The sequence below is a fragment of the Lissotriton vulgaris genome, chromosome 6, assembly GCF_964263255.1.
Source record: "Lissotriton vulgaris chromosome 6, aLisVul1.2, whole genome shotgun sequence".
Taxonomy (NCBI): domain Eukaryota; kingdom Metazoa; phylum Chordata; class Amphibia; order Caudata; family Salamandridae; genus Lissotriton; species Lissotriton vulgaris.
The window spans coordinates 1642210046-1642236697 of NC_141694.1; positions in this window are offsets into that span (position 1 = coordinate 1642210046).

Consider the following 26652-nt stretch of genomic DNA (forward strand, 5'->3'; position numbering starts at 1 on the left):
CAATTCCATCTACAGTAACGACAGCTAAAGGGGCCCATGGTGTGGGAGGGTCCAACTTTAGCACAAAGGGAGGATGATAAAGGAGTATAAAGATTAATCAGCTCTCCACGCGAGTATACAAGCGCAGGTTCGCCTGGTCTATCTGTAGTTGGAGAGACAGAGGTTGTGGCCCCTGGTCCCGGCGTGTCGCGGACGGGCGCAGGCGGGCTCGCCTTTGGCTAGCCTTCAGCGCGCATTCGTCGCGCCCGCTGCGCTTCCTGTAAGGACACATCTTTTATATGAAGAATGGATGGAGGGGTGTGTCTCTATGCAGGGGGCGTGACCTTCAATCGGCCAATGGCGATTCAGTTTTAGCTCCAGTCACCCACCAGCGTCAGCTGTTAGGGCGCTGAGCGAGGAGCGATGGCAGAAGTCGTTCGATTTAAAATAAGTTAGAAACACAATTAAGATACAGTCTAAAACAACATCAGAGGTTCCTACTCCCGGCTGTGCCTCAGGAGAAACTGCAATACAAAGCGCAGCGATCGTATTCAGCGCGCGCTTTTGTAATGCAGAGGGGCGTGTCTCTATGCAGGGGGCGTGACCTTCAATCGGCCAATGGCGATTCAGTTTTAGCTCCAGTCACTCGCCCGCGTCAGCTGTTAGGGCGCTGAGCGAGGAGCGATGGCAGAAGTCGTTCAATTTAAAATAGGTTAGAAACACAATTAAAATACAGTCTAAAACAACATCAGAGGTTCCTACTCCCGGCTGTGCCTCAGGAGAAACTGCAATACAAAGCGCAGCGCTCGTATTCAGCGCGCGCTTTTGTAATGCAGAGGGGCGTGTCTCTATGCAGGGGGCGTGACCTTCAATCGGCCAATGGCGATTCAGTTTTAGCTCCAGTCACTCGCCCGCGTCAGCTGTTAGGGCGCTGAGCGAGGAGCGATGGCAGAAGTCGTTCAATTTAAAATAGGTTAGAAACACAATTAAAATACAGTCTAAAACAACATCAGAGGTTCCTACTCCCGGCTGTGCCTCAGGAGAAACTGCAATACAAAGCGCAGCGCTCGTATTCAGCGCGCGCTTTTGTAATGCAGAGGGGCGTGTCTCTATGCAGGGGGCGTGACCTTTAATCGGCCAATGGCGATTCAGTTTTAGCTCCAGTCACCCGCCCGCGTCAGCTGTTAGGGCGCTGAGCGAGGAGCGATGGCAGAAGTCGTTCGATTTAAAATAGGTTAGAAACACAATTAAAATACAGTCTAAAACAACATCAGAGGTTCCTACTGTCGGCTGTGCCTCAGGAGAAACTGCAATACAAAGCGCAGCGCTCGTATTCAGCGCGCGCTTTTGTAATGCAGAGGGGTGTGTCTCTATGCAGGGGGCGTGACCTTCAATCGGGCAATGGCGATTCAGTTTTAGCTCCAGTTACCCGCCCGCGTCAGCTGTTAGGGCGCTGAGCGAGGAGCGATGGCAGAAGTCGTTCGATTTAAAATACGTTAGAAACACAATTAAAATACAGTCTAAAACAACATCAGAGGTTCCTACTCCCGGCTGTGCCTCAGGAGAAACTGCAATACAAAGCGCAGCGCTCGTATTCAGCGCGCGCTTTTGTAATGCAGAGGGGCGTGTCTCTATGCAGGGGGCGTGACCTTCAATCGGCCAATGGCGATTCAGTTTTAGCTCCAGTCACTCGCCCGCGTCAGCTGTTAGGGCGCTGAGCGAGGAGCAATGGCAGAAGTCGTTCAATTTAAAATAGGTTAGAAACACAATTAAAATACAGTCTAAAACAACATCAGAGGTTCCTACTCCCGGCTGTGCCTCAGGAGAAACTGCAATACAAAGCGCAGCGCTCGTATTCAGCGCGCGCTTTTGTAATGCAGAGGGGCGTGTCTCTATGCAGGGGTTAACAGGCACACGGAGGTGAAACCTAAAAATGTAAAACAAACAAACAGACAACGTGTGACGGGATAGACGAGACAGGATACACGCACAAACACAGCAACAAGACACACAAAGGGGAGACGACATAAGACGGGATACACGAGACTAGTAAAAGACGAGCCAAAATAAATCTCAAATGAAAAAAATATCTGTTACAAGCATACTGTGCAAACACAAACATTCACAACACGGAGCCAAATTATTAACAAAATGCTGCTTACCTGATCGAAAATAACAACAACTTCCTGGCAACGTAAATCTCGCCGACCACTCCGGCTAAAGGCACTTCCAAAAAGACGAAAACATCACGGGAGAAAAAAAAAACCACACGCCCTCAGCCGCATGGCGTAAGAAAAGGGGCAGGATGAGAAAAACCTCGCCGGAACGCCCACGAATCGCCTCAGACCATGACGGACAGATCTCACTTCCAATGGCTAGCCTCCATTTATGGAGCTAGCCAATGGAAGTGAGAGGCGTGACAAAGGCACCATACTCTTCTCAAAAGTTTTCGCCTGCGCGATCGCTGCTGCGCAGCGGACGTCAGGCGAAACCTAAAAAATGATGTTAATTGTACCAAAGGCAATCTCCGAGCCTGTGGATTTATAAGGTCTTTGACAATGGATTATTATTATTATTACTATTATTGCATTTATTGAGCGCACAGCTACCCGGAGGTTTCCCGGCGCTTGCATTGGGAACCCGTCCTGGCTTTTCCCTGTGAGATAGCCCCTACAGGGCATCCCCAAGGTGAAAGCCAGGCATCCCGCCGCAGGGGGGCCGTTGTGGAGATTAAGCAAGCTTAATGCCCAGAGTTGCAGAGTGAGAACCCATGATTAGAGCAGGCACCGAAGCGAGAATTATCGAGTCCGTGGACATTTGAGCTCAAGACCCTGCCGCGTCGGGAATTGAACCCTGGTCCCGGGTCTGACCTCAGCTTCCGGGTCTGCCTGCTCTACACCGTGAGCCACACTTCTCCACATGCAGAGGGTTTCTGCACAAGGGCTTCTGGGAGCTGTAGTCCACAGGGCAGTAGAAGCCGAATGTTCATATATCTACTACTAAAATTATATAGCACCATTGCTTCTGAAAGAAAATGTAGGCAAATATGGTCAAAATGTAAGATTTTTTAAATTAATTTAAATTAAGGAAAGTGCAAATGTCTCTAAAGTGTATTGGTCATAAAGTCAGTTGTATGTGCCGCTACAAAAGAGAAATACAAATTCATGAACGCAACAGCCCGTATATGCTGATGGTCTGTTTACCCTGAAGGAATAAAGGAAGCGGCAGGTTGGATATTAAAGTGTGCGCCGACGGACCGCTACACGATTGTGGTCTATTCTGCCTAGGTCAGGAGCAACCACCGGCAGGACTGCGGAAATCAAGTCAAGTCAAGTCAAGTCAATAGATTTATATAGCGCGCTACATACCCAGAGGGTCTCAAGGCACTTGAAGAAGGGTGGTGAAATACTTGTCGAATATCCACATTTTAAGTTGCTTTCTGAATGCTAGGTGGTTCTGAGTAAGGCGAAGGTGGGTGGGAAGTGAGTTCCAGGTTTTAGCTGCCAGGTAGGAGAAGGATCTACCTCCCATGGTGGTTTTGTTGATGCGAGGTACAGTGGCAAGGGCCTGGTTGGAGGATCGTAGCTGGCGGGAGGGGGTGTAGAAGGACAGTCGTGTGTTGAGGCATTCGGGTCCGATTTCGTAGAGTGCTTTGTGTGCGTGGGTTAGGAGGCGGAAAGTAATCCTCTTATTGACGGGGAGCCAGTGGAGGTTTTTCAGGTGACCAGAGATGTGTTCTTAACGCGGGATGTCTAATATGAGCCTGGCTGACGCGTTCTGGATGCGTTGGAGTTTTTTCTGGAGTTTTGCGGTAGTGCCGGCGTAGAGGGTTATTCCGTAGTCCAGGCGGCTCGTGACCAGTGCGTGGGTGACCGTTTTTCTAGTTTCGGTGGGGATCCAGCGAAATGTTTTTTTGAGCATGCGAAGAATGTTGAAGCAAGATGAAGAAACGGCGTTGACTTGTCTGTTCATCGAGAGTGAGGAATCCAGGATGACGCCCAGGTTACGTGCGTGATCCGTCGGGATGGGTGCTTTTCCAAGGGTCTCTGGCCACCAAGAGTCATCCCAGGCGGAGGGGGAGGTGCCTAGGATGAGGACTTCTGTTTTATCTGAGTTCAGTTTCAGACGGCTGTGCTTCATCCATTCGGCTACTTCTTTCATTCCTTCATGCAGGTTGGTTTTGGCAGTGTTAGGGTCTCTGGTGAGTGATAGGATCAGTTGAGTGTCATCGGCGTAGGAGATGATGTTGAGGTTGTGTTGGCGTGCGATGACCGCCAGGGGGCTCATGTATATGTTGAAGAGGGTGGGGCTGAGTGAAGATCCTTGTGGTACGCCGCAGATGACTTCAGTGGCCTCTGACTTGAATGGTGGAAGGCGGACTCTCTGGGTTCTTCCGGTGAGGAACGAGGTGATCCATTCCAGTGCCTTTCCTTGTATTCCGACGTTTTTGAGGCGCTGTAAAAGGGTGCTATGACAGACTGTGTCGAAGGCTGCGGAGAGGTCGAGGAGGATGAGGGCGACTGTGTCTCCATTGTCCAGTAGAGTTCGAATGTCGTCTGTTGCTGCGATGAGGGCGGTTTCAGTGCTGTGCTTGGCTCGGAAGCCGGACTGTGAGGAGTCGAGGGATTTGTTGGTTTCGAGGAAGGCTGCGAGCTGGTTGTTGACCGCTTTCTCAATGACTTTGGCCGGGAATGGAAGGAGTGAGATAGGGCGGTAGTTTTTGAGTTCGGAGGGGTCAGCTGTGGGTTTCTTCAGGAGGGCGCTGAGTTCGGCATGTTTCCAGCTTTCCGGGAAGGTTGCGGAGTTGAGGGAGCAGTTGATGACGTCTCAGAGGTGCGGTGCTATAATGGAGTCTGCTTTGTTGAAGATGTGGTGAGGGCATGGGTCTGTGGGGGACCCTGAGTGGATAGAGTTCATCAGACGGATGGTGTCCTCAGTGGAGATTGGGTTCCAGTCGTTGAGGATGTTCAAGGGGGGTGGGGGTCCTGCAGAGGGTTGGGTGGGTTGGTGTTCGGGTCGGTTGTCGAAGCTGTTGTGGATGTCTGCAATTTTGTTGTGGAAGAATGAGGCTAGGGAGTCGCAGAGGGCTTGAGAGGGGGTTATGTCGTTGGAGTTGGCTGAGGGGTTGGTAAATTCCTTGACGATGTTGAATAATTCCTTGCTGTTGTGGGCGTTGCTATCTAGTCGGTCCTTGAAAGCGGCTTTCTTGGCGTTCCGGATCAGTTGGTGGTGTATGCGGGTGGCGTTTTTGAAGGCGTCCTTGGTGCTGGTGTTTGAGTCTTTTTTCCAGGTCTTCTCAAGGGAGCGACAGAGTTTCTTGGATTTCTTAAGGTCATCGTTGAACCAGGAGGCCTTTTTGCTGCCTAGTTTGATTTGTCGTTTTTTCAGTGGTGCTAGGATGTCGGCGCTGTTGGATAACCATTGGGTGAGGTTGGTGGCTGCTTGGTCGGGGTTTGAGGAGTGGGCGGGGGGGTTTTGAAGAAGCAATGAGGAGATCTGGTCGATGGTGATTTTGTTCCAGTTTCTTCGTAGAGTGGGTTGGGGGTGGTTGTTGGATGTGGGCTTGTTGTAGGTAAAGTGAACGCAGCTGTGGTCCGTCCAGAGGAGAGTTGTGGTGTGGCTGAAGGAGACATGTTTGCTGGAGGTGAAGATAGGGTTGAGTGTGTGACCGGCGATGTGGGTGGGGGTAGTGACAAGTTGTTTAAGTCCGAGGTTGGCGAGGTTGTCCAAAAGGGTGTTGGTGTTGCGGTCGTTGTTCTTTTCAAGGTGAAAGTAGAAGTCTCCCAAAAGGATGTAATCCTCGGAGGGGAGCGCGTGTGGAGTGATGAATTCCGTGATGTCTTCACTAAATTGTGCGCGGGGTCCTGGTGGCCTGTAAAGGAGGGTGCCTCTGAGTGTGGTCGATGTGGATCTGGAAGTGAAGGTGTTCGGTGTTGGCGAGATTGACGTCTGAGCTGGTTGAGATGCGGATGGAGTTCTTATGGACGATAGCGATGCCTCCTCCTGTTCGGCCGGTACCCCCTCCCTCTTCACCCCCACCTCCCGGCTGCGGCTTGGCGAATTAACTTACGCATTTAAATAACATTTGCAATAGGGGCAAATTGAATAGAAATAAACCTCCCTTACCTGTCCAGCGCAGATGCCACACCTCTTTCCCAGGCATTTACGAGTGAGCACGGGGTAGGAGAAAGGCAACACAGACAACGGGGAGCAACCAAAGGGAATAGTGACAACGGGGGCGGGAAAAAAAGACAACACGGCTAACGTGGGCGGGAGCTAAGGAAATACGGACAACTGAAAGGGGAAAGAAGAGAGGCAGCAGAAAGTACGGCGGGAGGGGGGTGGGAAGAAAGACAACATGGTGATACCAGCATTGTACCAAAAGTAGTGGAAGGACATTAATAAAGCTATTAAACTGTACTGGGTCTACACTTCAAAGACACGAAGGAGAAAAATAAAATCACATGCATTAACCAATGAGAAACAAGTTGGTTAGGGTGGTGGTGGGCAGAATGGAGTTTAATGTGGTGAGCTGGCTAGGGTGGTAGTGGTGGTCATTAGAATGGTGGCTAGAGTGGGAGTGGTGGTGGTAGTTAGGATGAGGGTGCAGTGTAAGCAAACACTACAACTTTCCCCAGGCGGCTATGCAGCACTCACAAAAGCGTGTACATCTTTTATAAAGAGAAGTGTGTGAGGGAAAGCCTCTAAACAGGTGTGCGGTGGAGAACCGCATCATTTGTGTGCCATATGAAACATCACGCACATCGCAACATCCCAACTGTGCCCGGGCAGGGATGCAGCACATCACAATGCGTGCACATCTATTGTAAAGAGAAGTGTGGGATGGGAGGCCTCTAAACAAGTGTGCAGTGAAGAGATGCATCCGTGTGTAACATGAAAGATCATGACTGTGCAATGCAGACAAACGCTGCTTTTGATGTGAACATTCACAAAGGTGTGCAGTGGAGAGAAGCATCTATGTGTAATGTTAAAAATCACAATGAGTGTGCAGTGCAGACAAATCCTACTATATAATATGAAACATCCAAAGTATTGGGCAGTGTAAACACAAACCTCAGCTGTGCACCGGCAGGTATGCAGCATGGCAAGGCATGCACATCTTTGATAAAGAGAAGTGTGTGAAGTGAGGCCTTTAAGCAAGGGTGCAGTGAGTGGAGAGATGTATCTGTGCATAACGTGAGACATCACAACGAGTGTGTAGTGCAGACAGACACTGTGATGTAAAACTTCACAAAAGTGTGCAATGTAGACAAACACATTTAAATAATGTGAAACTTCAAAATAAGTGTGCAGTGCAAAGAAGCCCATGTATTGGATGTGAAACATTACAAACACACATGTGTAAAGTGACACTTAAACAAGCTTCAATTGCAGACACCTATGTTTAACAAGAAACTTTTAAAGAAGTGTGATTTGTAAAGGTGGAGGTGAGTAACTAGACGGTTAAAAAAGCGCTTTGAAGTAGCCAGAACTGGGCGGTTCATAGAGATTTTTTTCTCACTAAAGGGAGGGGAGAAGAACAATGTGCGCGAGGGAGCCGACAAACACAGCACAGCGCTAGTGAAAGCGATGTAAACAAGAGACGCAAAGGTGTTAGAAAAGAGAGGAGGAAACGGTGAAAACAAATGGCCCTCACCATGGCGCCAAAGGATTTATTGTGTGATGTTATACAGCTCGGACTTGGCTCGTGAGCATCAGAGCGCTTTACAGTGGGACCAGAATATTATGTCACTGTCACATGTGATTCCCAATTACAAACGGACCGAATCAAAACAATGACATAATGCATACCATAGACAGTTTAAGACTGTTTAGAAAGTACGTTGAGGGGTGGGAGAGGACCGGAAACATTACCCCAGAGTCTGTCGAAAGGAAGAGCTTCGAGTTCAAAGCATTATCCGCCTGATTCATCAAGCTTTTTTGCGCTCGCAAAGGGCCAGATTCTGAGAATCTGGCCCTTTGCGAGAGCGATTTTTGCATTTGGGATTCAGCATTCCAAATGTAAAAATCGCTAATTGCGATCTCGCAATTTTGCGAGGAATTACATTTAAGGAATCTCTATTTGAGATTCCTTAAATGCAATTCATCATCCTATTTTTTTTTGCGAATTCGCAATTTCTAGGCGCAATTTACCGCGAGGTCAGACCTCGTGTTAAATTGCGAAAACTCAGAAAAATGCATTTACATGCGTTTTTCTGAGTTGCATGTTACACGCACACATGTCCTTTGGACATGTGTGTGTGCAACACCTGTGTAAAATTTCATTTGAGGGGTGCTACAGGGTGTCCTGTGGACACCCCTGGCACCCTTCAAATCACTATCTTATTTGCGATTAGCAAATTGCTAATCGCAAATAAGGAACACTCCCCATTCATTCCTATGGGCCTTTTGGCCCATAGGAATGAATGGGGAGTTATTCCTTATTTGCGATTAGCAATTAGCTAATCGCAAATAAGGAATTGTAAGGAATCGCATTTTTTTTGCATATTCCTACATGAATCCCGTTTTGCGAGTCCTTAATAGCGATTCGCTATGAATCGCTATTAGAGCCTCGCAAAACAGGAGCATGATGAATCAGGCGGTATGCACTTTAGTTTATTTGTACATTTTACAGGAACCCTAGAGCTTCTTATGTAAAGCCCTTGATTCGTAATTTTAAACACTGTGGACCCACTCTCACATACTTATAAACACAGAATGCGTGAGCTCGGGGGTAAACACACAGCTCACCACAGCAACCGGCACACGGACAGCGGGAGGGGGGACGGCACACGGACAGCGGGAGGGGGGACAGCACACGGACAGGGGGAGGGGGGACGGAGGAAGGCAGGACAGCAGCAAGCACTCACCAGAGGTCGGGGCAAATGACAAAATAAAAGGCGGCCCAAAAAAAAAAAAGTAAACACCCATCGCCGCAATGATGTTGTCAAAGGGGCAGGATGAGAAAAATCGCCGGGAACGCCCACCAATCGCCTCGCTGAAAGACGGACGCCTCTCCCTTCCAATGGCTAACCTCCATTTATGGAGCTAGCCAATGGAACAGAGAGGCGGGACTTTTGTCCATACTAGTAAACAAAAGTTTTTGCCTTGCGCGAAAGTCTGCTTGCGCAGCTTTCGGCGAGGCGAAACCTAAAAATGGGGTTACCAAGTAAAGTCATAGGACCTGGGTATTGGTCGATACAGAAAAACAATGGTCCTAGACTAACGTAGCACAAATTTAAAGTCACAGCATTGAATGGCTGAAAATATATATATATCCAATAAGGCACATACAGTGTTATAGGCAATATAAAAATGAGTAATCCTCAAGGCCACTAAGATAATGATTGATAACACAGTTTTTATTCAATCATACTCAGAATTTTTCAAAAGACACACAATTACTCAAAAAATGATATACAATGTTATATCCACAAGGCTATCATCAAAAAGGAGGGGATGTGTGAAAGATCAGTTATAAGTGGGGCTCACCAAAGGATGTGTCAGGTGAGTAACCAATAGTAGATCAATCCTAGATAGGTTTAAATAAATATTAAATCCTGTAAATGTATCAGGCTGTGCGAACGTTTCCCAGTACTGTGGATAAACATACAAGAGTACGATTAGACAAAACGATTTGGAGGCATGGAAAATGAATGGAACAGCCAAATGACTGAGGCTGACTCACCCGCTGTGTGGAGAGATGGCGTGGGGGTGTTGTGTGGTAGGAGTCATTAGTTTCATAAATCTGTCAGAAAGGAACGATAAAGTAAAATGACCGTGGCCGTCAGGGCTGCACGCTAGTGGTGACAAATGCTAAAACCCGTCTGGGTTTGAAATTACCTTGGTAAGTGAAAATCTCAGGTGCTTCAAACAGCGCGCCGCATCCGTCGGCCTCGCTGATGGAAAGACAGAATGGCGGTTTCAGACGGTTTAAAAACGACGTGCACGTACGGGAAACCGGGTGCTCAGGCTGTGGCGTGATGCGCTTGTGGAAGTTAAACAGTGGTCCCTTACAAGCAATAATTTAAATTAATGAATATAGACAGAATCGTTGCTATATTTGAAATTGACGTACCCAGCCGGGCAGAGGTCTGAATGTTTACTTCAAGTCAATAAAAAACTATTCACACACAATATACAAGAGGGGGCACAGTCCTGTACCCAGCTTATCACACAGAAGGTAGCAAGACAGGGGGAACAGTTACAGGGAAACAAACAAAAGGGCTTAGGCAACAGCATAATGTTCTGTAAACTTGTTAATTGCACAGTTTAAATATAAGACAGAACATTATTTACACCATCACACTTTTACAGGGCATATAAATCATTCCTTGTGTGTAAGGTGCACATAGTTGTCGACGGCGTTTCGATCCGTTTACCACAATTAACGGATCTCATCAGGACATGTAATGTATGCCTAAGAGTATCCCAGCCTCATTTGCCCAAGGGTTAAGCCAGCAATTCCAGGATGGAAATTGGTCTGCTCATGTGGGATCCGGGAAAAGTTGTTGCTCGTAGTGAAAGATGTCAGTCACGGTACATCTAGCGATGGGAGTGATGTCAGATGGTGAACCAGAATCAAAAATAGCAATCAGCCAGCGTGCGTCCCGGCAGCCACATTCAGCAGTTGGAGGGACGATTAGGAGTGTTTGGTACAATCACCAGTAATCACGTGCAGTGCTGCTCAATCGCGGGTGCCGGTAGCCTCACCTTAACCCTTGGGCAAATGAGGCTGGGATACTATAATACCATAATACGAAATACATATTACATAGAAAAACAATGGGATATGAAAACAAAGTACATTAACAATATACAGCAAACATCAATGTTAAAAAATCAGCAGTGTATGATGGAGAACATACACTGATGTCTCTAGTCATGACGGAAAACTTACACAAAGAGGTCTCTAGTCATATCTCAGAATTGGTATCTAATGTCAACAGCGTCATATGACAAGTGTCAATGGAAGGGCGGGCCTAAGGATCCCTTGGGCCTGCACAGATATAGGGTGTGTAGAGGAGGTGTACCTGAACATTGTTGAGGATGCCTATTTGTTTAGAGATTTCCTCATGCTCATTGAGACCCCTGTTCACAGTGTCAAAATGTGGATCCATTTACACTCACGGACATTCATAGTGTTGGCAAAGTTCCCACCTCGTGGGTTGGTCTGTACTTTTTCTAAGACCCACCACCTTAGACTCTCGGCCGAGTGTCCAAAGGTGGTGAAATGTTGTACCAAAGGTGCACCTTGTGTGCCGCACCGGATCCTGCTGCAATGCTGCAGGATGCAACACTTTACTTTTAGCACCGTTTGTCCTATGTACAGGAAATCACACAGGCATACTATGGCGTAGATGACTCCAGCTGAATTGCAGTTGGTATGCTGCCTTCATGTGTGAGTGTAGGTATTGTTAGGTGCAATTCTTAAGTTCCTTGGTTAGGGGGCAAACCTTACATGACCCACATTTGTAGTGACCCAGGGTGGATGGGATGTTTCATATGGTTGTATGATTCTCTCCGGTCTTTTTTGGTAATAGTGATTTCACCACAAAGTCTTTACCTTTTTTAAAAGCATGCATTGGGGGATCCACAATGCCAATTTCGTCTGCCAACAGGTGCCAATGTTGGTTGACAATCTTCCTCACCTTACTGCTTTTGGTACAGAATGTAGTGGCACACACAATCCTTTCATTACTAAATCTGTTTTTCTCTTGGGTTCTAAAAGGAACTTCCGGTGACAGAACCAGGCTCGTTTTTGTCCCCTCTTAAGCAGACTTTTCGGGTATCCTCTCTAACTGAGGCATTCCATCAGGCCTGCTGACTCCACGAAAAAGTCCTCTTTCTTACTACAATTCCTACGCAACCTTAGGAACTGGCCAAATGGCAAATTGTCCCTAAGGTTGCGTGGATGGTGGCTGGAATAACCCAGGAGGGTGTTCCTCTCACTTGGTTTTCTATAGAGGGTAGTGTCGAGTTTAAACCCCTCCTCCTTGATAAAGATGTCAAGGAAATGTATAACCATTTTGTCTGATTCCAGTGAGAACTAGATATTATGTGATCGATTGTTGAGCCAGGTATGGAATTTCTGCAGTTGTTGGTCATTTCCCTTCCATATCATTAAAACATCATCGATATAGCGAGGTCCCTGGGCAAGCTGGGAGCCTAAGCAGAGAGAGAGGAATGAATAACCAACTAGGGGAATAGGCAGATTCGGCATGAGCAATCCCCCACAGGGCCGGCGCCCCACTCTTGTAAATCAGCATCATACATGGAACAGTCTTTAGATACCCATAACATTTCAGTGGGAGAGACCCCACAACCTAGCTAAAGTAACGGAAGGCGACCACTTGCAGGTCAGCTATATATACCAGAGGGGTTTGCGCCCATACCCCAGATCTCTGAATAATGGTGAAGCCAAACAGATGAAAAGACCCAGAGCAGGAGGAGTAGACTACGGATGTGGCTGGGGAGTCTTCCTCAGTTGCCCCAGCGGCAGTAAAACCTACTAAAGAAGCACATGACAAGACGGCCTAGCGCCCGTTGTCAATGTTGAACATTGATTACAAGATTCTAAGACAAATCCTCACCACCAGACTATTGCCCCTCATGACTATGCTGGTACATGAGGACCAAGCGGACTTTATTCCAACTCGTAGCACAGCTGGAGATATTAGATGCCTCCTTTACATCATGGAGGCACATTGTGTGAACCAAGCGGCGGCAATACATTTTGCTGTCGACGTAGACAAAGCATTTGACAGCCTACAGTGGACATATTTGTACGAAGTTATGGTGAACATGGGGATGGGGGAAAGGTTTATAAAATGGACAAGGCTGCTATACAATGATCTTATGGCCAGAGTACATATGGGGGGATCATCTCGCAGAGATGTCCCGTAGAATGGGGCACTAGACAGGGGTGTCCCCTCTTCCCCTACTATACCCCTTGGCAATGGAACCTCTCGTGCAGGCAACAAGAATAGGACTTAGAAATCGGGGATTGCAGGTAGGGCAAGTATACCATCACATAGCGCTCTTTGTGGACGATCTGCTGTTGTTTTTAGCTGGGAAAGACGAGGGTTTGGCAGGAGCCCGGACGCTGCTGGGAAGATTTGGAGCCATCTTGGGGCTCAATGTGAGCTGGCAAAAGTCATGAACCTTTCCAGTGAGACAGGTGGGGTGCCCCCCGGAGGGCCTGGGAGGCTTGTAGTGGGAACCTATCTGTCTACCGTATCTGGGAGTTCGCTTCTATCACACCTGGTCGGACCTATACAAGGGCAACATAGGGAGGGCTGTGCGGGGATTGAGGGTATCTATAGACTTCTGGTGGACCTTGCCTCTCTCTGAAGCTATCAAAAACAAATTGCCAGCAAGGGATTTGTTTCACACTCTCATTAGCAGCATTGGGGATCTCTATTTTAAAGAGTTTTAGATCCTGGCTGTAAACATCAGTTGCTGTGTTATATTTAAAAAGTCCAATTATTTGAGGCAGCACAAAAATCACAATGTAAGGCTACCACACTAGCCAAACAATAAAGAGAAGCAACACAAACGGATTATGTATCAAAATTGTTATTATTTTGAAGCAATTATAAGGGTTATTCATCAGTTATTAGAATGAAGCATAAAAAATTCTAATGTACAAGGAAAGCATTCATTGGTCCAACAGTACAAGAGAATATGTCCCAGCTGTTACATATAGTACAATGACTACTACTAAATTTGACTACTACTAAATTTGCAGTAAGACACTGAACACAAGGTGTCAACAATAGCAGGAGTGGACGTGAAGGTCGACGTTTCGGTCTTATCAAGATTAATCACAAGACCATCATCAGGACGAATTGTTGGGTATGAGCCAATGACCCTTGTAAAAGAAAGAAGGGAAGCCCGCTATAACCAATAGTCACGTTTGGAGGATTTCATTGGTTTGATTTCATTAGTAGCAGGTTTTCACTGAACAACTTCAATGAGGTTTCAGGATCGAGATACTTCGTCTCTAGATCACCGTTATATTCATGGAAAATCCCTAGAATATTCGCTTGTCTGTTCTCTAAGGTCGGAAAAGACGTGCTTCTGCCGGTCAATTCATCATCTCTCCGTGAATTGACCGGCAGAAGCACAATGTCACTCGCAAATTACAGGACTTAGCTTTTCTGCTGGCTAAACAGTAGATATCCAGGAACTGGAAATCAGTGAGGGGTCCATAAGTGCCTACTTGGAAGGTGGAATTACTAAAATTGGCAGAATCTGAAGGAAGAATTTTGATGAGAGAAGCCAAGAGAGGCCTGAGACACATAGCTGTAGCCAGTACCTGGGAGACTATCTTGCATGAGCTAACACATATGGGTTCAGAGAACCAGGAAGCGGAAGAAGGGGATGAATAGAGCAGGTCCTTACTCCATGGGCGAGATGATAAGAATGAGGAAGAGATACCCTTGATGCTGTCACTCGATCTGCACCCGATTGAAATTGGCAGTGTCATAACGATTTCTATCACTCCATATTGGACATTGGCTGGGGGATGCACACAGGCCTACATGCTACGCACACGCACATCAGAGTTTCTGTGGAGAGCTGGCAGGGTGGGAGGGAGAGGGAGTTTGGGCTTTTTATTCTATTGTTGTTGATTTGCTAACCAGCTGAGATGTTAGTTGAAGAGAACAGTAATGTAAATTATGTCAACAGGCACGCCCAATACTGCTGAAATGTAATGAGAATAATATGAAGGCCTAATAAAATATGTTGAAAAAAATACTTTTCATAGAGGAAACACTCCATTACCATTTCAAAACTTTATTCGATTCAATACAGAGAATCATAAAAGTAAAAGTACATTTACAAACAGTTTAAAATTAATTTTGAAAGACAGTTTTACAGTTTATGGCACTATAAAATTCATTAGCAGATGGAGTCACAAAACCATATTTTTACTTTCAATTAGTTGATTCGGGGAGGTACATAGTTCATTGTGCTAGGGTGTTTTTAAAAAACAAGTAAAAAGAGGATCACGATGCAACAGTATAAGGTTTACATATCAAGTGGTCAGTTTCTTGGGGCAAGATTTAGCCATACCGTTTTCTAATCAGGAGTGACACTCGTATAAAATTCAACATTGCACAACAGACTGCAGGGGATGACAGGGATAATAAGAAATCATAACCCTCTTTATAATGGCATGGTTGTTTTCCCTTGAGAATCGGTTTGATAAACCTGATTCTCGGGTCTTTATATAAGGGACAAAAAAGAACAAGATGCATTGTGTTTTGGCTATCTTTGTTGTTACAGATACAAGGGGGCAGTTTCTCACACCAGCCCCTCTGTATAGGAAATGCAAAAAGAAAATGCAAGGTGTGTAGCCTAAATCTTGTCAAATAGAAATGCCATTGCACATGATTTGTGAAGGTCAAATAAAACTGGTGCTGTAAGGCAGCCTTAGGGGCATAGGGACTGTCCAGGGAGTTTACGATCGATGATTTCCAATAATTTGTTTTAATTACATTTTTAATATCTCCCTGTATATTTTCAGGGTTGTCAAAGGTATCACCCAAGCCTATTTTATGGAACATTTCGTTTACATAGGATAGCCAGGGGATTTGATTCATGTTTGACAATTTTAGACAGTCCTGGAGGATGTCTTTAGTAAGCTGGAGATCCTCCGATAACCATATTTTGCCCCATAGCAATAAAGGCGAAAGACGAATGATGTCACTCACATAGCTTAAACCTATTTCATTGTGGGCAAATCTGTTTGAGGAGCCTGGTGGAATGGCCAATACACGTTTTAGAAATTTGTTTTCCATAATCTGTATCGTGTCAGGGCTATCTGTCCCCCAAACCCCTGCAATCTGTCCCCCAAACCCTCAAAATCACAACCATTTTAAGAGATCGGAGAACATGGAGACAGTTGGATGTCAGCTGGCTGCACGCAGTGGGTGAAATATTTCTGCCTGATCTGTCCCTACTAGGGTTATGAAATGCACACTGCGTGCCATGCTCCATTTTGCTGAGGCAGCAATTCAGCAACCAACTGGATAATCAAGCTTTCTGGTACAAAGTGAATCACTCAGTTTCCTCCACCCACCATCCACTGGATGGCTTCCTAAGACTTGGCAAATTTCTCATTGGCTTCTACCCACTACATCAGTGGACAAAATTAGGGGGTATAGAGAAGCTGACCCCTACGCTAGAGAGGAGCTCTACCATCCATTTCTTTCGTCTGTGGAGTCTAGGACTTCTTCCCGCACCCACAGCGAAAATTGAGAGGAAAATCTCTTAGACAACCGCTCATTGCCAGGCAATGTCTGGGGTTATTTTATGTTTTGCTGTTGGACTGTGAGATTTTTAGTGGTGTTGACAAATTGTTTCAACCAAAAAAGGGTGAAGTTCCATAAACGTATGGGATTCCAGCACCCGCACTATGGGTCTGGACGGGACACTGTGTTTACAACGCAGACAGAACTACGAAGTGCCATTACAACGCTGGCACTACAGCAAAGCTTTGTTACCACGTGTTCCATTACAACGCAAGTTGTAACAATGACTTGCTTTAGGTAACGCATTGTTGGATTTGAAATCCCACACTTTCCTTACTGCTGCACAGATTGGAGTTGGAATAGTAAAATATACTGTTCCAAAAGTCTAGCTCTTTCCTAAGGCAAGTCTTTGTAATGACTTGGGTTATAATGTAGCTTGTGGTAATGACGTGTTCATTGTAATACCCGCGTTGCAAAGGCATGCGTTGTAAAAGCATGCATGAATATTTCAGACATTAAGTCTGGACCCGTCTGGTCATCTAAGCTCGCTCTTATTAGGAGCACAAACCCTCACCCACCAATGGTCATGCTTCAACATCAGGCTGTGCTCTTCGTTTGGATGGAGCTTCAATGATCAACAGGCCCCTTGTGGGAGCACTTTGCCAGTGCGATTTTCGTATCTCCTCTAGGCCAGGAATGTGCTGACCATTAGTCTTGTTAAAACATGAATCAAAAGGAATTACACACAATATTTAGATTCGTATGTACATTTAAAATTAGCTAAAGATCCCCTCTATACCTATCTTATTCACGGGGTGTCTTTCAATGGTTAAAAAACAATAAATGGATTATTGGAAAAGTTGTAGTTCCTAGAACTCTTTAATTCTGGTCAATGTGTTTCATGCATTGTTTGTCCATCCACGGATCAAAGGCATTTCATCAAAGCCTACTTAAAACTTATCTACTTAAGTAGGCAAAAAGGTTATTTGTGTGATATTGTCCTACCAGTTATACTGTATTGGTGTCACCTGTCAACTGACATCCAGTCATGTCCAGCATGATGGTAGACGGGCAGGCCAGTGGCAGAGACTACTAGAAGGTCAAATGACCAGCGGACAGTCAAAGATTCTGTCATTCACAAAGGGCCCTTTAACTTTCTGATTAGGGTCATCAACGCAGTATAAAAGAAATACATACATATTGTGTTTGCATACATCAAACAAAATATGACCCAAGCAGGTTCCATACAAGTCCTTCTCCTCCTGTCAGGCACAGTGTTCCACAGACCTGAAGCTGAGAAGAGATTTCCAATTTGTGCCAATGTGGTTCAGTCAGAGTCATTGTCAGAATGCCACTGGCTCTTTCTTAACTGAGAGTGCAGAGCACAACAGTTGGTTGGGATGAATGGCTGCGAGAGAGGTAAGGAAGGCTGACAGTGCATAATGTATTGTGCAGTCAAAATATTTGGACAAGACATGAACGGGGATTTCCAATGGTGATCGAGAACAGACCAGAATAACATGCATTCTTTTTACATTTTAGATAGGGAGGGAAGCAGGCTGGTAAGAAAGGTGGTTGAGGATGGCCGGTATATTTTTTATAGATTTGTAGTTATTGGGCTGAGGGTGATAATTGCTCTGTGTATTCGCTAACTAGCAGTAGCGGCCTGTGGTGGGAGTGCTGCCGGGATGCTGGCGCTGTGCATCGCCAAATGCGATGCAGGGCACGCAACTAAATTCGTTTTATTTATTTGTTTATGTACTTACCTCTGTGCGGCCGTATTCCAGAGTTTACTACCCCCTACCCTGTCCCTCACCCACCCCACGTAAACGTCCCGGCAGTACTCCCACCAAGGGTCGCTACAGCTTACCAGTGGTGCTCATCTGGGGGAATGAGCAACAAAAGACTGTGCACTGGTATTTATCAATAGCAGTAATTTCACACCATGGGGATCAAAATAAAATCATAAACAATAACCTTGTTATTGATCATTACTCATCTATGATTCTATATTTACACCACTACCATTAAAGGGCAGTTAAATAAAGTGACTAAGGGGTACAGTCCTCTTTATACTAATAACCCCAACTGACCATCCTAACCCCTTTGTTGAATTTCAAAATCTCATACATTTTGCTGTTTCAAATTTTTTCCTTTGCAGGTTACACTTGCATGGGTCCTAATGTTCCAGGGAATGGTTAGTAAAATTACTTTCAAACAAGAATGATAATGCTCATAAACATTATACCACAGAGGGAAGGAAACTGAAAAGCTTTTATCTTCCTAAATAAATTACTTATATTTATCTAGAGACAGTTCTAATCAGCAGCATAGCAGGCACAGCAATTTGAACACTAAGATTTGAAGATTTAGCCCCGCTGTAAAAATCAGATCAAGTGCTTTGTTATTGTGCTTTCACCTCAGTATAATTGAAAAGTAAACCTTGTGCTTAAATTTAAGGAAACTTTTTAAGTGCAATTAAAGTAAATCTTACACTGATTATACAACGTTTGCCTGGAATTTATTTGAAATGCATATACATTTGTTAAATAAAAACACCTCTATCCAACTGATAGAGGGAGAGCACTCCTTCAAAATCTTTGTAACATATCTTAAAGCACACAAAGCAGAGGTGTGTAATGTCATGAAAGTTAGCAATGATGGAACCCTCTTGGCTTCTGATGGACTCGGTAGAACTGTGATGTAATTGTTAGAGTGTAGTGAAGAGAATGCAGGTTTTGAATGGGGAGTTCGTGGTTACATGCAGATGAATAAAGACATGTTATGCTAAACTCTGTGTGTGGTGTAGTCCTTGGCAGGTACCCAGGCTGAGGAGGATGCTACATGGTGCAGCAATGATCTCTTCACAGGGTGTGAGGCCCACAAACCTACATACGCAGACTTAGACAAAGGAAGACCACAGCTCTCCACCCATCTAACCCAATGTTAGAATTGAAGGTCTCTTGTTGGCACAGGTAGGTACTTGTGACAAGCAGGGACCCTGTACTCTACTCAGGGCAAGGGAATTACTCTCTCAAAATAACCCCTGCTCACCCTCTAGGCGGCGCGGCGCGAGCAGTCAAGACTTATTTCAGAGGCGATGTAAGTTAAGCAGGGGGAACAGCATTTCAACGCAACTTTGACCACGCACTACCTTTACCACGCAACTTTTACAACGCAAGTCGTTACAACGACTTGCGCTGGGGTGGCACTGTAGGATAGGGAATAGTTTCATTTACTATCCAAAACATTCCCTACTATCCACTGGGACTGGAGTTGGAATAGTAAATTAAACTATTCACTATCCAGCGCCCCCCAACGCAAGTCGTTGTAACGACTTGCGTTGTAAAAGTTGCGTGGTAAAGGCATGCGTTGTAAAAGCATGTGTAGTAACGACATACATCCGTTAAGCAGTTTTGACCACATACAATAACCCAGTGACAACGCTACAAATGGACACCACACAGGTTTTATATAAAAAATAAGTATATTTTATCTAGAGTTATCACAAGACCAATAAACGACAAAAAGAATCCACAGTACTATTAGGTTTCCAGAGTTCAGGTTAAAAAAGCTTAATTCAACGTTCTGTGCGAGTCGGTAGCCTTGTCCGGCTACAGCGTTGCTCAAAGGAACACAGAGTCTAGCCTATCTAGCAGGCTGCGTCGGTATGGGCCCACTCAATGGTCGACAGATTCAGTCACAGTACCTTAAATGTGCGAGCCAGTTCCGGTGATCGGCGCGGTGCAGAAAGGAAGCGTTGCAGGACGCGTTGTCCCTCAATCCGGTGCAGGCAGTGGCCCGTTTGCAGAGTTGGTGCATCCAAGGCTTGCGTTGCAGGGTGAGACGGTGCTTCGATGCGGTGCTTGCAGTTTGCGGTGTGGCAAACAAGTCGGAGTTTGGGAGCTGGCGTCGGTCAGTCCAGACAGGGGTGCGAGTCGGTGTCGCGATTGCAAGCGGCGCTACTACAGTCGCGCACCACTAACCTGTTAAATCTGGTCAGCAGGAACGATGTGATGAAAGTCTTCCTGACTTGTCTGGATACCACACCCAGTGGCGTCGTTGAGAGCACCTTCTGAATGGGTATTGCGAGAAGCCGGAAGGATAAGGCGTAGGGGATAAACGGAGTGAAGGATGTGGTCCTCTGGGTCTGAATCCGAGGAATCCTCAGTGGAGGGACGTACTGCAGCGTGGAGAGACAAATGACAGGTATAAGTACCTATTCCCCAAATGTACACTTCCTTCCCCTGGCCCCGAGCTATGGCACTTACCAAGGAACAACTCAATAGCACTTTAAAGGAAAACAGTTAGTTCCTCTTTCCACAAAGACAGGCAAGACGATGAGAAAGTTATTCGTCACTTTCTCTAAGTGTCAGAGGTCCTAAATCAAGGCTTTACCCCTTGAAATGTGGAAAAGTATTATCCTCCGTTTATATTGTTTTCTCAATACTGCTTGAGAAACAAAAGAATGTGTTGTGGCGCTCTCGACCAAGATAATCACTAAGGCTCTTGGTACTAAAGACTGCACACCAGGATACTTGCGGGAAACTCGGGCGAACAATATTCAAGGAGAAAGAAGAACGATCCCGTTCTTCTAGAGTTATACTTGCGGTTGGTCGGAAGTTGCTTCACTCCTCTGACCACGCTGGCTCTTGATCGGAAAAAGGCTTGCAAAAGGGCTGACCACCCTGGCTCTTGATCGGCGGGGATTTCCTTTCACTGAACACGCAGGCTCTTGATCGGCGGTGATTTCCTTTCACCTACTCCGGCGGGGAACACCATCCGCCTCAACCAAAACCACGAAAACAATTGTCAAGTGCCGACCTGTTTCCAAGGCGGGGTTATATAGGTACAGCCTTCTTTCCTGCTCTCCAGAGCTGCATGGCCTTCTGGGACTTGTAGTGCGAAGGGAGTAATCGCGCTTTTTGTCCTTTCCTTCTTTCCTTCGCTGTGGCTGTGAGAGCGATCACGACAGTCGGGCAGTGCGTCGCAAAGCGTGCGAGGCGGTGCCCAACTCCGGTGCGATCACAGGACTCTAAGTCAGCAGCAGTGACCGTGTCGGTCAGACCAGTTCGATTCGGTGTAGCGAGTCGTTGCACTTCACAGTGTCCTTCTAGTCGCGGTGCAGGCTACGGCTCGTTGACGGAGTCGGTGAGCGCAGAGCTTGCGTTGTTCGAGGGGGACGTTGCTTGGTGCTGTGCCTACAGGACACCGGGCCGGTCGTGAGAGTCGGTCACAGCTCCCTGCCTCTGTAGCCACTTGTTTCCAGCAGCAATTCACAAACACTGGTGAAGTCCACTGGTCATGGGACTTCGGTCAGGGGGCAAGCTCTCTTCCAAGCCCTTAGAGATCTTTGCACAAGTTGAAAGAAAAGTCCAAAGTTCTTTTTCCTCTCTTTTGGTAGTCAGGCAACCACTGCAGGCCAATCCCCCAAGCAGCACTTCAGCTTGGGAATAGTCTCTCCTCAGTTTCTTCAGGTTCCTTCTCCTCATCATTGGTTTCGTCTTGTAAGTCCTGAAGTGATCAAATTTCATGGGATCAGGGTCCCATTACTTATACCCCTAAATCCTTTGTTCTCTGAGGGGAGAGAGGCCTGTGCCCAGTTCAAGCCAGTTCTGAAGTACTCTGTTTACCAGACTTCTCCTTTCCTTTCACCACGCAGGGCAGGCACATAAGACGCCCCACAGGAGGTGGAGCTAGCATTGTGGAAGGCAAGTACAGTCCAGGAGCACTTTGTTGACAGTCTTCCTTCTCTTCTTTCAGTGTGCAGGACAGAGACATCAGACACACCACAGGGGGTGAAGCCAGCATTGTAGAGGGAAGGCCCAGCCCTATTCAGGTCCAAGGAGCAACTCCTCCCTCCCATCTCGATGCAGATCTCCTTATTCACCAATGGGCTGCCCCAGCCTGTCTCCTGGAATTCCCCAGCCCTGTCACACACAAACCCAGACAAGGAATACACAACCTTGCAGAGGCAGGCTCAAATTGTTAGGCAAGCAAATACCTACTTTCTAAAAGTGGTCTTTGCAAACGCAGATTATTAAAATAAACTTTACTAAAAGATGTGCTTTATTATTCTGAGTCCAGGCACACTAAACTCGAATTTCCACCATGTTCTCTGAGTCTGCTAGGATTATAAAGTGTAATAATTCTAACAGCCCATTCTGGCCTATGGAGAACAGGTAGAATTGCAATAGTAAAAAACGAAAATGGCTGTAATTCACTATTAGGACATGCCACACACATCAGGGCGTGTCCTACCTTATACTTACAATGCACCCTACCCTTGGGTCTACCATAGGGGTGACTAATATGAAGAAAAGGGAAGGTTTAGGGACTGGCAAGTGGGTGCACTTGCCCAGTCAGCATGACAGTACCAGACTGCACGTAGGCTCTGCAATGGCAGACCTTAGACACATTTTACAATGCCACTTCTGTGGGTGGCACAACCAGTGCTGCAAGCCCACTAGCAGCATTTCGATTTACACGCCCTGGGCACACTCAGTGCACTGTACACACAGTAAACCCACTGGCCCACCACAAATGGACACCAGTCGTATAGTTGTATCAAAAATACGTATACTTTATATAAAAGATAGATTCAAGCAGGATTATCACAAGACCAAATAACGTTCAGTAATTTGAGTTCACCAGAATACAATAGGCAAACTTAGTCTTTCAATGTTCATTGTTTAGCAAGGTACGATGACAGGGAAATAAGAACATTGCGGACCCTGGATCCGATATGAACTCGAGACGGAGTTCAAGTGTACCTTGCTGGTGGAAGTCCGAGACGTTTCATGCTAATTGTGAGGGCGGACCCCGAACGAGGCCGACGGTTCTCCAGAGGATCTCTCCGGCTCAGTCCCCCTCGAGGAGCGAGGTGGAGGAGCTAGACTGTGAGACTGCTCCTCAGAGAATTCCTTCCTGGAGGGACCCCCTTCTTGCTGCCAATGGGTCAGCTCAGGCAAGTTTCCCAGTTCGGCGATCTGTTCCCCGGTAGGCTCCAGGGCATCCCCCTCGAGGTCTGCCTCCTCCTGGGCCGTGGGAACTTCGGGGACCGGCTGTCCGCGCCCCCGGTGCTTCCTCTCTAAGGCCGGTCCCTGGGCCTCTCCTTCAGCCTCCAGGACCTCTTCGACACCCCTACTGGCTGCCATGGACCGCGTGGTCACGCACGCCCAGTCGGGTACACCCATCATCCGCAGATGAGCCGTTTTCTCCACCTTTCCGCAAGGGGAGTTCTCCAAATCGTTCCCTAGCAGGCAATCTACAGGTATGGAGGTACTCACAACAACTTGAAGAGTACCTGAGCCCCCCCCCCACTCAAAGGGAACCTGAGCCAGAGGTCAGAGGCAACGTGACCCAGGTCGCCCCACCTAGATGGGCCCTCTATGAACAGGTTTACCTGTCAGGGCCCTGGTTGATTTCAGGGGTAGTGGAGGCTGAGAACCTTTCCCTTGGTTCCCTTGGGGATTACTTTGGGGACCTTTGTAGAATCCTTTCTGTTTTCCCTTGTCCCCCCCACTCTTCTGCTGGGGACCCTGCCCACCTTTGGCTGAGTCTCCCACTGGACCCTTGTGGACTCTGGTGCTGATCCAGCGGTCCGCTTCCTCAGCAAGCTTCCTCAGGTTGGACAGCTTGATATCGATCAGGTGCTGGCGTAACTCAGGAAAACAATTATCCGACAAGTGCTCCCATGCCATCAAATCAAGCAGGCCTTGAAAATCATTTACCTTACTGCCCTTCACCCAACCATCCATCGCTCTGCAGAAAAAGATCACATACTCCACATACGTACCCCCTTGAATCTTCACACACTTTCTAAACCGCTGTCAGTACATTTCAGGAGTTAACCCAAATCGATTCATCAGGGCATCTTTCATGTGTGGATAGGAGATGGATTCTTCAGAAGGAAGATCAAGCAGGGTATCCCACCCCTCGGTCAGGAACCGTCCCAACAACCCCGCTCCCCAGTCTTTCTCAGGGACCCGGTGGGAAGAAATGGCTACCTCATAGGCTCGGAACCACTGCCCTATGTAATTTCCCTTAAAATACTCCTTCACCACATCTTTTGGTACGTAGACCCTTGACTCTACCTGGGCTGGCGTTGTGCTGCCACCAGGAGCTGCGTCCAAGCTCTTTGCTTTCAGCTCCAATTCTTTCAGGCGGATCTCGTGCTCCAGCTGGAGCCTTTTCTCCTCCATGGCCATCTGACCTTTCGATCTGGCCATCTCCACTTCATGCGCTCTGGTTGCGGCCCTGTCTGCCAGCTCTTCTGGCGACGGGCCCCCTAGCACTTCAATGAGGCTATCGGGTGGATCCACTACCACCTTATTTTCGGGCTCTCTGGACTCTTTCCAGGCTCTCAGTTCCGTGATGCGCTGGGCTCGGGTTTTGCAATTTGCTTGAGAAACTCAGAACTTTTTGCATAGGGCTCTCAAGTGCTCGGCTTTGCACTTTTCCAGCCCTTCCCAGTCAACATCGTCGATTCCAGAGATAACAGAGAGTGCTCTTGAGGAAAGTGAACAAGGCATGGTTTTGGAGATTGGAGATCTGTCGGCAAGAATGTAATCTGGTTGCGGTATTGATCTTCTCTCACTATGTGGTGATCAGTAATTCACTGTATATGAATCATAAATGCAAATCCGAAATCCTCACCGCCGGTACCAATGTTGGAACCGGAGGTCTCTGGTTGGCACAGGTATGCACTTGTGACAAGCAAGGACCCTCAGCTCCATGTCAGGGCAAGGGAACTACTCCTTCGAATAACCCCTGCTCACCCTCTAGGCAGTGTGGCGCGAGCAGACAAGGCTAATCCTCAGGGCGATAGTAAGTTAAGCATTCATGATCACACACAGTAAACCCACTGACCCACCACAAATGGACACCAGTTGTATAGTTGTATCAAAAATACGTATACTTTATATAAAAGATAGATTCAAGCAGGATTATCACAAGACCAAATAACATTCAGTAATTTGAGTTCACCAGATTACAATAGGCAAACTTAGCCTTTCAATGTTTGTTGTTTAGCAAGGTACGATGACAGGGAAATAAGAACGTTGCGGACCCTGGATCCGATATGAACTCGAGACAGAGTTCAAGTGTACCTTGCTGGTGGAAGTCTGAGGCGTTTCAGGCGCTGCTACTTGTGAGGGCGGACCCTGAACGAGGCCGACGGTTTTCCAGAGGATCTCTCTGGCTCAGTCCCCCTCGAAGAGCGAGGTGGAGGAGCTAGACTGTGGAGGGTTGCGGCGATCCGGGATCGATGCAGCTCACGGGGCGAGGCGCTGTTCAGGCCTGCGGGACGTACTACTTCTTAGCACGCCTGGTCGTACTAATGGATCTGTGATGGGCGTCGAGTTATTGGGCAGACGGGTGCAGCACCAGGCTTCCGGTAACACGGTACAAGGAGGCCTTTCTTGAGGTGCGGCACGGGCCTTGGCATGCAGGAGCGCAAAGCGAGACAGTCGGGTACGTTACGATGTACGGACCGTCCGAGGCTATGGAATGCTCTCTGTGCAGATTCCGGCTGGAGAAGATGAGAGGTACACAGCGCGCTCCGTAAGCGGCGAGGTGATAGGAGAGCAGGCGGCCCGGCACTGAAGCGGAGAGCGACTCATGGATGAGCGGGGCTCTTTACGGCGGGGCGACCAAGCTCCGAGCTGTCACGACCTGGGAGGGGGCGAAGGCACCCAAGCCACTACTCTGGCGAGGGAATAAGAACTGAGGCCCAACAGCAGATGGGCACAAGCAGATAGAACCCAATGGTCCTGGGGTTCTGTTCATGGGGCAATCTCTCGATCAAGCCCTTGGAGATCATTTCAGGCACAAGTCTACAAAGTCCTCTCTGGTCCTTTCCTCTCCGTTCTCAGCAAGGCACCACTGCAGGCCAGTCCAACAGGATACAGACTGGTTTCCGTCCTTCAGCTTCTCTTGGTCCTTCTAGTCAGGCAGAGGTTCGTTGTGGTCAAAACTGGATCTGATTTGTACGGAGCGGAGCTCCTATATTTATACTGCGTTTCTTTTGTCTTTGCAGGCCAGGGGGCCTGAGCCTGGTTCAACCCGGTTCTGAAGTACTTTGTTGACAGGATGCTGCCGTCTTCTTTCAGGGTGCAGGGCAGAGACATCAGACGCTCCGCAGGAGGTGGAGCGAGCATTGTGGTGGTGGAGCACAACCCTATTCAGAGTCAAGGACTACTCCGCCCACCCATCCTGGTGTAAGCACCCCATTCACCACCTGGAGCACCCGACTATCCCTGGGAATCTCCCAGCCCTGTCACTCACACAAACCCAGACAGCAGATACACATCTTGGCAGAGGTGGGCTGAACAGTTAGGCGAGCAAAGGCTAACTTTCTAAAAGTAGCATTTGCAAACACAGGATATTAAAATAAACCTTACTAAAGGAA